Here is a 12490-nt window from a genome sequence, read left to right on the forward strand (position 1 = left end):
TATTATAGAAGCTACTTGCATTCTAGAGTTATCTTACATAGCAAAAAGGTTTTCTCTTGATTTTCAGTTAAAATCAGTTGATATTGCCTGAATGCTGTACTGGCTCCAAGGCTCAGCAAGAAAAAGTCCAGTGATTAATTAGTAATGTCTGTCACTGGTACAGATGACAAAGTGGAAACACGTCTGTGGAGACAGATTCGCCCAGAGATTCTCAAAGCACGGTCTCTGGTGCAGCAACAGCACCTGGAGATTTGCTAGAAATATAAATTATCAAGTCCTGCCCACTCATACTGAACCAGCAACTGTGGGGGGTGGGGCCCAGCAATCTTTTTATAAGCCCTCCAGGAAACTTAAATTTATAAGCTAGGGTTGAAAACCTCTGGGTTGGAATAATGCCAGTCATCAAACTACCTAAATTTATAGAACAATCCTAAACAGCAATTGCTTGTGTGTTTCTTAGCGGACGTTCCTCATTTTATTTGCCATTAAAAAAATTTCATTTCAGGGGCGCCTGGGTGGTTCAGTCGGTTGTGCCTTCAACTCTTGATTATGGCTCAGGTCACGATCCCAGGGTCATGGGACCGAGCCCTGCATTGGTCTCTGTAGAGTATGGAGCCTACTTGGGATTCTCTCTCTCTCTCTCTCTCTCTCTCTCTCTCTCTCTCTCTCTCTGTTCCTCCCCAGCTCACATGCATGCTCTCTCTCTCACTCTTTCTCTAAAATTAAAAAACAATTCATTTTATTGCCTTTCACTTTCCCCATGCCATCTTATTACTTAAATTCTAGTTTTTTTAAAGTATTTTTTTAGTTTATTTATTTATTTTGAGAGAGACAGAGACAGTGTGAGTGGGGTGGGGGGCAGAGAGAGAATCCCAAGGAGGCTCTGTGCACAGAGCCTGACTCCAGGCTTGAACTCACACAACCGTGAGACCATGACCTAAGCCAAAGCCAAGAGTCAGATGCTTAGTGGACTGAGCCACCCATGCACCCCACTTAAATTTTGATCTAAGGCAATTTTAGAATAGAATATATTATGCTAGAATTTGACAACGGTGCCCTGGAGAAGTGTGCTATTTTAGGCTGATAGATGTACTTTATAATAAATTCCAAACAAAGGATAGTTTGCAAAAAAGAAATGTTATTGGAAACTACAGAAACTACCAGGAGTCAGGGGATTATAAAAGCAGAGGAAGATCCTGAGATTAGAAGTGAATCAGTAGGAAAGGGTTTCAAAGCAAACCCAGAAAGCAGTTCTGGGTTTTCTGGGTTACATCACTTGGTTATCTATTACCGCATAACGCAGTCCCCCAAACTTAAGTACCTTAAGCAACAACTGTTTTGCATGCTCATGATTCTGTGGGCAGAAATTGGGACAGAGCACAGCAGGAATGGTTTATCCTTGTTCCGCGTGATATATGCTGGGGTCGGAATATCGAATATTGTTCCCTGATACATATAACTGGACCCCCAGCCAAGACAGCTTGGCAAGCTGGGACCTCTCCAAGTATCATCCAGCAGGGGTGAGGGCCACCAAGCGGGAGAAGACAAAACTGCTACTTCCAGAACAGGACCCAAAGTGGGTCCAGTAGCAATCTCCCTATATTCTATTCCAGTTCAAGGGGTGAAAGAAATTAACGTCATATTCGGACGAGGGAAGTGAAAAAGAACGTACTGCCATCTTTAATCCAGTACGCCAACGGTTAAATTCTGTCTTCTGAAAGATCTTAGTATTTTGAAAAAAGAGAGTAGAACTTATTTTACAGAAATTGTTTTATTGCCATATTTCAGGCAATCTATACAGCGAAACTTCAAGGATAATATACTTGGGTCTTTCTCATCTTCAAAGTCCCATGACCTAGTCCTGTGTCTGGCCCAATGTCAGAATTTAATAAATGGATGTTGAGAGAATGAATACATTTTGTAAATAAGGTGTAACAGTGTAGGCTAGGTTATATTGTTGTAACAACCCTAAATCTTACATCCCGTCTGTCTTGGGTGCGTTAAAGCTCTGCTCTACGTTGTCACCATTCTGGAACCCAGACTGAAGAGACATATACTCTTTGGGCATGGTGGGTTGTGTGGAAGAGGGAAAAGAGAATATGGTAGAAACTCTATGGCTCCTCACACTTCAACTGGAAATGGCACGCGTCTCTACTGCTCACGTTTCTTTGGCCGAGGCAATTCAGTGACTATGCTTGGCATCAATAAAGCATCTTCCATAGGGAGAAACCATGAATATTTCGAGTAATAACATAAGCCCCCATGAAAAAGATGTCTGTGGTAATAGTGCATTATTACTGATTTTGTCTTTTCATTTTTTTAATAAAATTTTTCAATGTTCATTTATTTTTGAGAGACAGATAGAGACATGGCACGAGTTGGGGTGGGGCAGAGAGAGAGGGAGACGTAGAATCCGAAACAGGCTCCAGGCTCCGAGCCATCAGCACAGAGCCCGACGCGAGGCTCAGACTCATGAGTTGCAAGATCATGACCTGAGCCGAAGTCGGACGCTCAGCCGACTGAGCCACCCGGGCACCCCTCTTTTTATTTCCTGAACAATCACAAGATCGCAGAAGTGGTGTCTTTTATGAGGGTTATTCGCATATAGTTTTCATATGCTATTATTCCAGATGCTCTTTCAAAAGAATTAACTAAGCGTGGTTCCTTCCTTGAGAAAGGAACACGTAACCCCTGCAGAACGAGTCTGTTGAGCAAGGTGTCTGGAACAGAGCAGCAAGTTGCTAAATTCTTCCTGAAGGAACTCTTCAATCTTTTTGTTGAAGTGCATAGAAGATAGAAAATATGTATTACGTCCAATTCAGTAATGTGGCTGGCATTGACAGCTGCTTCCCGAAACTCAACTGGTTTGAGGGGACGGACAGGTCTGCAACCGGACTATAAACAAGTTGGTTTTATTTTCCAGTTGGCTTTGTGCAGTTCTGGCTTCTAGGATTTCCAGCTTAGCTATGAATGAAGCCCACGGAAGCCCTGAAGAAATATCCCCCATGCCAGTCAGTGGCTTCGGAAGGAGTGGGGACTGCTGAGGCACGTCGCACGCAATTACCTGAACTTTGCTGAGGCATACCGTGCTCCGTTTTTAAATCCGTGAAGTAAGCCACTATTTGGGGATTTATCTACATGCGGTATTTCTCACCTACACGTTTGAAAGAGAATCTGACTGGCTTCAAAAAATATTTTCAAAGGATTAGATAGCAATGCTTCGGGTAACCCGGAAACGGGGGATATCATTAGTAAATTCCATTCCTTGCAAGAGCGATTTACATTCTTTTTCATTTTCTGCCTTTGGCCCAAAAGGCCACAACGCCCAGAAAGGAAATAGTCTCTCTAATTGCAGATGCCTGTGCCCATCACTTGGCTGCCTGTGTTGCTCTCAAAGGCGGGGGGGGGAAGCAGTTCTGCCAGCCAGGGAAGCGATTACGGCTCTGAAGTTGGTTGGCAGGTTAGTTTACAGATTAACATTTTGTGGATGCATATTTATGGTCTAGAATCCCAAGTACTTACTTTATAATAGGATGTGTGAGAGAGAGATGATAAAGTGGCATGACCCGGCACATCATCCCCATGGCAACTGTATCACAAAGAAAAGTTACCGCCGGTGCAAAGGCAAGATGCTTTTCTCCTTGATGCAAAATATTGCCTTCGAAATCTGTAAACTGGGAAGGGGCTCAGAAGAGCTATTTCTCCCTCCAGCTCTTTGTCTTGGTAGCTTTCTTTTCTCTTTTCTTCTTACCTTCTCACCCTCTCTCCGCTTAGCCAAGGAAAAGGGGCGTCTCTTTTTCTAAGTTTTCTCATCGTTCCTGAACCTAAATCGGCATGAACACACAATTTTTAATGAAGCAGTTTGTCAGAGAGCAAGAAGGCCACCTCAGAACCCTGCGGATATCCTAAATGTTTTGGGTTTTTGTTTCCTCCTTGGTGTCCTGCTCCTCCAAATAATGTGCTCTGACTAAACACACAGAGGTGTTTACCTAACAGTTCACATTCGTCATTTGTCCAGGCAAATTGTTTGGAGTCCTAGAGGGGGAAGCTACCATTCATATTGATGAACACATATGATGTGGTCCATTGCGTGTACCCAGAATGTGGATGGACGAGCCTGATGTTATGATTAGCAGGTGTTGTTTCCCCTCCCCAGTATGAAAGACAAATTTTTTGCCCCCTGGATAACATTGCAAATGATTTCTATGTGGAGAGAGTGCCAGTTTCCCTAAATCCAAGGCCAGGAGTTTCCCCTCAACTTGACCTAACTCTTCCATTAAGTACTGAATGGTTATTTCACTTCTACGTGCTTGAAAGTACCCCCTAATTTCAGATGATGCTTTAAATCTGTGACCTTTGTCTGTATTGGAGGAGGGGAGAAGGCAAAGTTCTTTTGCTATTGTAACTGTATAAATGCAATTATATATGCGACTGTATGCATATATAGGCACTTATGTCAGTATTTGTTGGTGATGACCACCAGAAATCTGCTCTTTTCTCTTTGATAAATGCACACTAACAATCAGACAATAACAATGAATTTGCAACATCACCAAGCACTAAATATTAGGCCAGAAATGGCAGATCGGTGGTACGTCTGTTTGCACATCTCTGAATTCATCATGGACATTGCTAACCAGTTTGTCGTTTTCTCTTACTGAGCACAGACATAGCCTCAGAGCTCTTAATTCAGCTCCCCAACCAGCCACTGCCAATTGATTAGAGCTGACCTGAAGCACATAGCATTGACTTGTAAAATCTATTTCCTATTCCTAAATAAGGGAATGCATTAACTTAAAAAGGCAGCATAGCATTAAATCAAATGCCTGTCAAAAATGGAACCCAGCTGACACAAATTCAGTTGCATAAACGAAGTCCAAGCCTTTATTACCAGATACAAATTCAGCAATGAATAGAGATGATTCCCACAAGACATGGAAACAGTGTAAATATACATTGATGGATGATTGGATAGATATAGTGCGATGTACAATGGAGTATTATTTGGCCGTAAAAAAAAGATCTTTCCATTTGCAACAACAAGGATAAACCATGAGAACATTCTGTAAGTGAGATAAGTCAGGGAAAGACAAAAGGCTGAATGATTTGACTCATGGGTAAAATCGAAAAAGGCCAAACTCCTAGAAATGGAGAATTGATTGGAAGTTGCCAAGGGCCGCGGTGTGGTTGGGGGGAGGATGAGAAGATGTTGGTCTAAGGGTAGAAACTTCCAGTTATAAGAGGAATAAGCTCTGGGGATCTAAGATACAGTATGGCAAATAGAGTTCCCAATACTGTCTTGTATACTTGAAAATTGGTAAGAGAGGAGATCTTAACTGTTCTCACCATAACAACAACAGAATGGTAATTACGTGAGGTGAAGGATGTGTTAAGTGGTAATTATTCCACAACATATACATGTAGCAAATAATCACACTGTGTGAGTTGAAGGTATACAGTGTGATATATCAAATGTGTCTCAATAAAGTTGGAGGAGAAAAGAAAGGTGAGGGTACTGATTGGGAAGAAATGGGATCCTGAAAATTAGAATAGGAGCATGTAGGAAGATCTTTACAAAGCTTGGGATCTTCAACCCCCAAATTATGCTGAGTCTTTTTAGGCAACAGAAGTATCCCTTCCATCTTATCTGAGGAACTCAACCCTCCTTTGTCTGAAGAATCTATAATGGCCTCTCCTTGTAAGGCACTCCTTCTCCTTCTCAAGAGCGACTCTCATGACCCTCTTTGCTTTCAGACATACAATTAGATTTATGTCCCAGCAAGAATGAGGTACAAAGGACGAGGTACAGAAAGTTACCTGTGAGGAAGTCAATATGCACCTAAGAACTACAGGGTTTTTAAAATCAAGATAGACATAAACCTGGAGAATGTTTGTAGGAATGGGATTATAGTGGAAGGGATATAAAATTGAATCAGGCTCAATTTATTATTATGGGCCCACTAAGCAAAGATTCTGGGTTCATTATTTGGGCTCAAAAGGCTAGGGATGGCTCTAACATTTTGGGGGAGTGATTCTCTAAAATGTGGAGCCAGTGGTGGTCTGTGCTAAATAAAGTTAGAATGCCAGAATTGCTTTGGTATGCTGTAGGGGAAAATATCCAAAGACAAGGTAATTGGAATGTGAGCGTGGATACGTCTTGTAAGATCTGATCACTCATTTTTGGAGGGCCCGGATGATATGATTTTCTCACGTGACTGTGAGGAATAAATTTGTGAGCATTCCTTGAAAAGTTCTTTGGTGACTCTTCTCTGTAGGTCATAAATTACGGTAGGAACCACTCTATTTAACCAGAATCCCTAAATGCAATGGGAATGATGGGATCCTGGGATGTCAAGGGTAAAGTAAAGGCACTAATCACTAAGGACAAGGTGGGTGTGGTTATCATAATGGTAGTAATGTAGTAGCCAAAGTACTACAATGGTAATGGTAGCCAAAGTAGTAAACAGAATATTCTGACTCACAGATCCCTATGTGGTTGGCCAGCTGATTGCGATGTTCCTAGAAAAGAAATTGATGGGGGGGGGGGGACCCGGGTAGCTCAGTCGGTGGAGTGTCCAACTTCGGCTCGGGTCATGATCTCACAGTCTGTGAGTTTGAGCCCCGCGTCAGGCTCTGTGCTGACAGCTCAGAGCCTGGAGCCTGCTTTGGATTCTGTCTCCCTCTCTCTCTGCCCCTCCTCCGCTCATGCTCTGTTCTGTCTCTCAAAAATGAATAAACATTAAAAAAAATTTTTTTAAAGAAAAGAGATGGGACAGCTCAAAAGGGTAGGGTCGTAAGAACATTCTATTATATGCAGAATTTTGAGCAGTGTGTCCAGCTTTTATTCATCCTGCTTGGGAGGAGAAATGTCCAGATGTATGAGTCTGTGTCAATTCATAGGCTGTGGCTAATGGGTTGGCTCACTGGCCAGGGACTTAGAAGGAACACAATTAGAAAGTTGGTCCCAAGGAAGTCTGAGGAAGAGATATACGGATAGGCTGTGGAGGTAGGCATAGGACATGAAGATATTTGTGTACAATTTGAATGCTTCTGAAAGGGTCACCTCAGCAGAGGAGAATATTAATAATCAAGTGGAGAAGATGACCCATTCTATGGACACCAGTCAGCCCTTCTTCCCCCCGCCCAGCAACCTCTGCCATTGTCAACCGGCTCATGAGCAAAGTCACCCTGGTGGAAGAAATGTATGCTGTGTATAGGCTCAGCCACATAGGCTAATCATAGTCAACTTTATACGTCCCTCAGTATTTAAATTGCAGAATACCCACAGAGAATGAGACTGAACGTCACCGAACAACTTTGCATTTTCTTCCCGGAGAACGGTTTGCAGGATTTTAGCTGTTTGCAGAACATTTGTATCAAGTCTGGCAGACATGTGTTTATTGTCTTTACTTGGGGATTTAAGCAGGGTCTAAGAACACGTGGGGGCGCCTGGGTGGCTCAGTCGGTTAGGTGACCAACTTTGGCTCAGGTCATGATCTTGCGGTTTGTGAGTTCGAGCCCCGCATCGGGCTCTGTGCTGACAGCCCAGAGCCCGGAGCCTGCTTCAGATTCGGTGTCCCCCACTCTCTCTACCCCTCCCCTGCTCACACTTTGTGTCGCTCTGTCTCCCAATAGTAAATAAACGTTAAAAAAAAAAAAAAGAACACGTGTGTAGGTGCCAAATTGCTAAGGGGGATAGCTTAGCACCGTGATAGCTTTTTCCACATGTAAACTTGCAAAGGTGATAGTTTCCAACGATTCAACTGAATTATTATTTAGATGTCACTCTGAAGAGATTACGCAAATGAAACTAGAGACCTAATCAGTCGGCTGTAAGTAAGGGAGATGATCCTGGATGATCTTGGTAGCCCTTCAAAGTTACACCAAGGCTTCCTGGGAGAAAGAGAATGAGAGCAGAGACACAAATAGAGAGACACCTGTGGATATTTGGCTCATGCCTTTGGGTTCCAGTCTGGCTGTGAACTTCTTTTCCTGAATGCTTGCATCAGAGTAGAGTTTGGACTTTCAGACTTCCTTAGCCAGTCCCCACGATGGCATAAACCAATTCCTTGTAATGAGTAAATATTAAAAATATACATATACGTGGGGCCTCCCCTCTACTTATGGCAGGAATCATGCCATCTGATTCATGAATCATTTAATAAAGCCAATTAGATTATATACATGATAATCATGTATATACATATGTGTGTGTGTGTGTGTGTGTGTGTGTGTGTGTGTGTGTGTATGTGTGTGTGTGTGTATCCTACCAGTTCTTCTTCTCTGGTTAAATCCTGACTGACACGTGTGCTTTGCAGAGTCCCAATTCTGGCATCACAGAGCAGCATTCAGAAGAGTAGGTCTGAAGCAAAGAGACAATACGGTAATAACCAGCCCATGGAGCTTTACTCAAGAGGGGCAGATAGTCACTCTATGACCAGAAATGAGAACGGGCGTGGAGGTGTGTGTGTGTGCAGGGCTTCCCCCCCTCAAGAGTCTGGAGGAGAAAGGCCCATCTGGGCGGCTGAAACAGAAGTCCCTCAGCCCAGCCTTCGAGGAGCTGCACAAGTGACTGAGGGAGGCTGGCCTGGGAGAGAGCGTGCTCCATGGCCAAAAGGCCACAGGGTGGGCAGCTGACCAACAGCAGGCCAGCATTTCCAGGACAGAAACTAGCATCACCCAGGGGAGCAGAGAGACGTTTTTCTCTGTCCTTGTTCAGAGAGAGCCGTAGGGAGATAGCCCTGTGCTGGAGGGATGGGCTCCTTGGCCTTGCAGAGTCCCCCAGGGCAAGCGGTGCCCCACGACCTCTTACTTCTGTCTGTCATGCTGCTGCTGCTGGCAGGGATGGGACGTGTGGTGACAGCCTCTAGGTCAGCTTTCACGGCCAAAGCTCTTCATAAGAGTAGCTCATCTGAGTCCCAGCCTTACTGGCAGCAACCCCGCAAGAAGAACCATCCCAAAGTAGCACAGGAAACCTGGGTGAAAAAGAAAGAAGTAGGGGAGTATTCTGGGATGGCACCATGACTCTAGTATATTCCAGGACTCCCAGAATTATCGTAGTCTTCTCTGGTTAACCTTGGTATTTTATAAAAACAAAACACAAAACCAAACCAAAACAACGAAGAGTCTCCACTGCAGTACCTGCAAAGCACAGACAGGTAACGCAGGTGCAGAGAGTAGATCAGGTGTGGCCTCTGACACTCCAGGAGACAGGTGGTCCCTCGGAAGGAGCCAACTTCACACAGCTCTCGTTTCCTGATGCCAACGGGGAGCTTGGCCCACTGTTCCCAATCTTCTGGGTTCTTTTAGAGAAGCCAAAAAAAAAAAATCCAGATTTTGATGAGACATCTTCCAAGTTTTCAATGTACAGCAATTTTTTTCAAGCACTATGTAGGTCAAAGAAAATACATCTGTGTCCTCCTGTTTGCAACTCAGCTCTAATCGTTAGTGAAATTGGAGATAAAGTAGGATTAGCTTAATCTCATTTCCTTTCCTTTCCTTTTCCTCTTCCCTGAGGCTTGTGCCCTCCGAGCCTGTGTGCTATGTAATCCGTCGGTACTTTGTTTCTCCATCTAAGAGCACTGACTGGCCACCTCAAACCATATTACCAAGTAATTGAAAGGAGAAATAGTCCTTCTCAATTTAACGGCTGTGAAAACTCAGGCAAGAAACCACACCGGCTAACAGTGAGACCTTGCACACTGGTTTAAAAGGAGCTAGTGATAAATTCAAATGGAACTTGAAGGTTTACAAAGTATTTCTTGTCTATTTTTTGTGGCTTGTGTTTTGTTCTCAGCTGTATGGTCTGTCCCCCAACAACACCCAGCATCATGCGGATTGAAATCAACTGTTGAGGGATGCACTCAGACAACTCCTAAAAGCAATTACCTGAAAGTGCTTATTTCGATGTGGCTTCACTGAACGCTAATTAGCAGCCGGTTTACTGAGGGTAGCTGTCCGTTCTCTCTTTTGTCTATGCAACGTGCTGGCTAACCTCCCCATTACCAACTTTATCCTCTATGCAGTTAGCACCTTCCCAGATTCTTTCTGCAACTGGATCCTGAATCTATCTGTGGGTTGTAGTGATGCCAAAGGAAAAAATTAAAGGAATTTTAAGTGGGACCCTCTCAGAGTAGTTGAGTAACAGTTAAGTTACCTGTTATGGGGTTTAGGGCAGGTCATCACCAAATATGCCACTTTGGCATATTGATTATTTTGAATTAAAGTTAATTAAGAAACCACAGGTGCAAGGATATACTGACTTTCCTTTGTCCCCCTGAAAACAGGAAATACATTTTCCATGTGAAAGGTACCTTCCCTGTACCAGGAGAAAGATCCCCGCCACCAGAGATCAGGAATTTTAGGGATGAGAAGAAGGCTGCGTAAACAAAACTTTACTTCTTCACTAATTTCACTAATTGTGAAATTTCACAAATTTGTTGTTTCTTCATCTAAAAGGTATAAAAGCTGCCTTCTTGGGTCATTTCTTTGAGTCTCCTGTCTCTATGAGTTCCTGTAATACAAGATGAAATTTATTTTCCTCCTGTCAATCTGTCTCGCGCCAATTTAATTATTAGACCATCCAAAGAACCTGAAAGGGAAGAAAGGAAAAGTTCTCCTCTTGTACACCTGCTTCCAAAATATTCTTCTCTCCCAGCATGAATTTGAATATTGGCAGATGTTTGGAGGGGATAAGCTATTTCAGACCAAGGAGCATACAGAATAAATTTACCTCAGGAAATGCTGGCAATAGAGAATAGGAGTTCAATATGGATTTTCTAAAATGCACGGTGAATGAAAATGTCTTGTTTTGGTTTTGTGTCTGAATGTTTCCCCACAACTGAAATTGAACACAAAGGATTTTAAAAAGAAATCTGAACACTTCTCTGTGGGAGATTTTAAAAATGGATCCTTGGCTTTTAGTAAGGAGGAATTAAACACACAGTGCAAGGCTAAAGGTGCAAATTTTACAAGGTAATGAAATTCAAATCCAAGGAGATGAAGTCAAGAAAATGATATCCTCTTTCACCTTTACTAATGCATGAATACCTTGATTATAAGTATCAGTAAATATTTTTCACGAATTATTTTCAAATTATGTTTCTAAGGATATTGATACTAATAACATTTATAAAATACGACAAGCATTAGGCTTGTCACGAAGGCAAAATAAAACAAAAAAAGAAGATAATGTATCCAGCTAATTCACACAGAAACCATACTATTCAGGGAAAGAGAGATTTGGGATCTCCAGAAACTTCTGAGTAGTTATGGATCCCATGTACCAGATATTAGCTGTTTGTTTTTTTTTTTCACTTTGTCTTTCTGTTTCAGATTATGTTCAGAGGCTGTCCAAACAGTCTATGTTCAAACACAATATCCAGATCATCTGCTGGTTTTCACAAGTTGCTTGGCCAGCAGAATGGGACCCGCTGCCTCTGCTTTTGGAGATCAGCGTCCACACATCTGCAATGCACCACAGCCGGTCCCTTATTATACTTTCAGTATTCTGAGTGGTTCCCATCGGAGTCCCCGGTTAAGCTCAGGCTGCTTAAGACATAAGTAAATGAGAAGCAGCATGAATTTTCTTTGTGGGGATGGGAAAGTCAGAAAATTTGAAGCTTGTTCTCTTTCTGTCCACTAATTCACTATACTGCTTTTATTCTTGAATATCTGTCTTTCTGAACCTGTGGGGGAGGTTTAGCATGGATCACCTTGTGGAGAATAAAGCACCTTGTGTACACAGTCAAAAGCTGCACTGTCTGTGCTCCCCAGAGCCTGGGTCTGGACCTCCTCAGCCCCTTGTTCCTTCATGATACCCAGAAGGGGCAAGTGAGGGCCTGCCCAGCAAGAGCACAAACAAGGCGGTAAACAGGTGTTGGAGGGAGCCATGCATGGGGCATGGCTTCCTGCTTCCTTCCTCCTCACTTCAGAAACCAACAACACAGGAAAGCAGTGAGCCCCAGCCTGAGCCTGAAGAAGCCCGGCAGCTCTACATTTTGTTCTTCTGGATCCTAGGCTACCCTGTTGGAGGGAGAATGACCATGTGGAGGGGAATCAAGGCACCTTGTTAACAGCTAAGACCAAAGCCAAGGCATGTGAGTGAGGCCATCTTGGCTCTACTAACCACAGTGATGCCCGGTCAGCATCTGTGTTTTAAGCATCCTGAGGTTAACTGAGAGGAACCTTCTCCTCTAAGCTCTGAGCCCACCTTCTCAAACCACAGAATCATAAGCAACGAAATGATGTTGTCTTGGGCAACTGAGTTTGGAATGATTTGTTATCAGCAGAAGCTGACACAGGAAGGTAATGGCATTTTCCCAAATTACTAAGGCCTTTTAAAAATCAAACCGAATAGTAAATATTAGAAGCTCCTTTAAACTTATAAGTGGTTTAAGCTGAAGAGAATTAGTAGTAGTATAACTAATACTTTATATTACACTAGTTTAAGATGTCAAGAATTTGTATATAAAATACTGGCACCCTGAAC

This window comes from Panthera tigris, chromosome C2 (assembly GCF_018350195.1).
Source record: "Panthera tigris isolate Pti1 chromosome C2, P.tigris_Pti1_mat1.1, whole genome shotgun sequence".
Taxonomy (NCBI): Eukaryota; Metazoa; Chordata; class Mammalia; order Carnivora; family Felidae; genus Panthera; species Panthera tigris.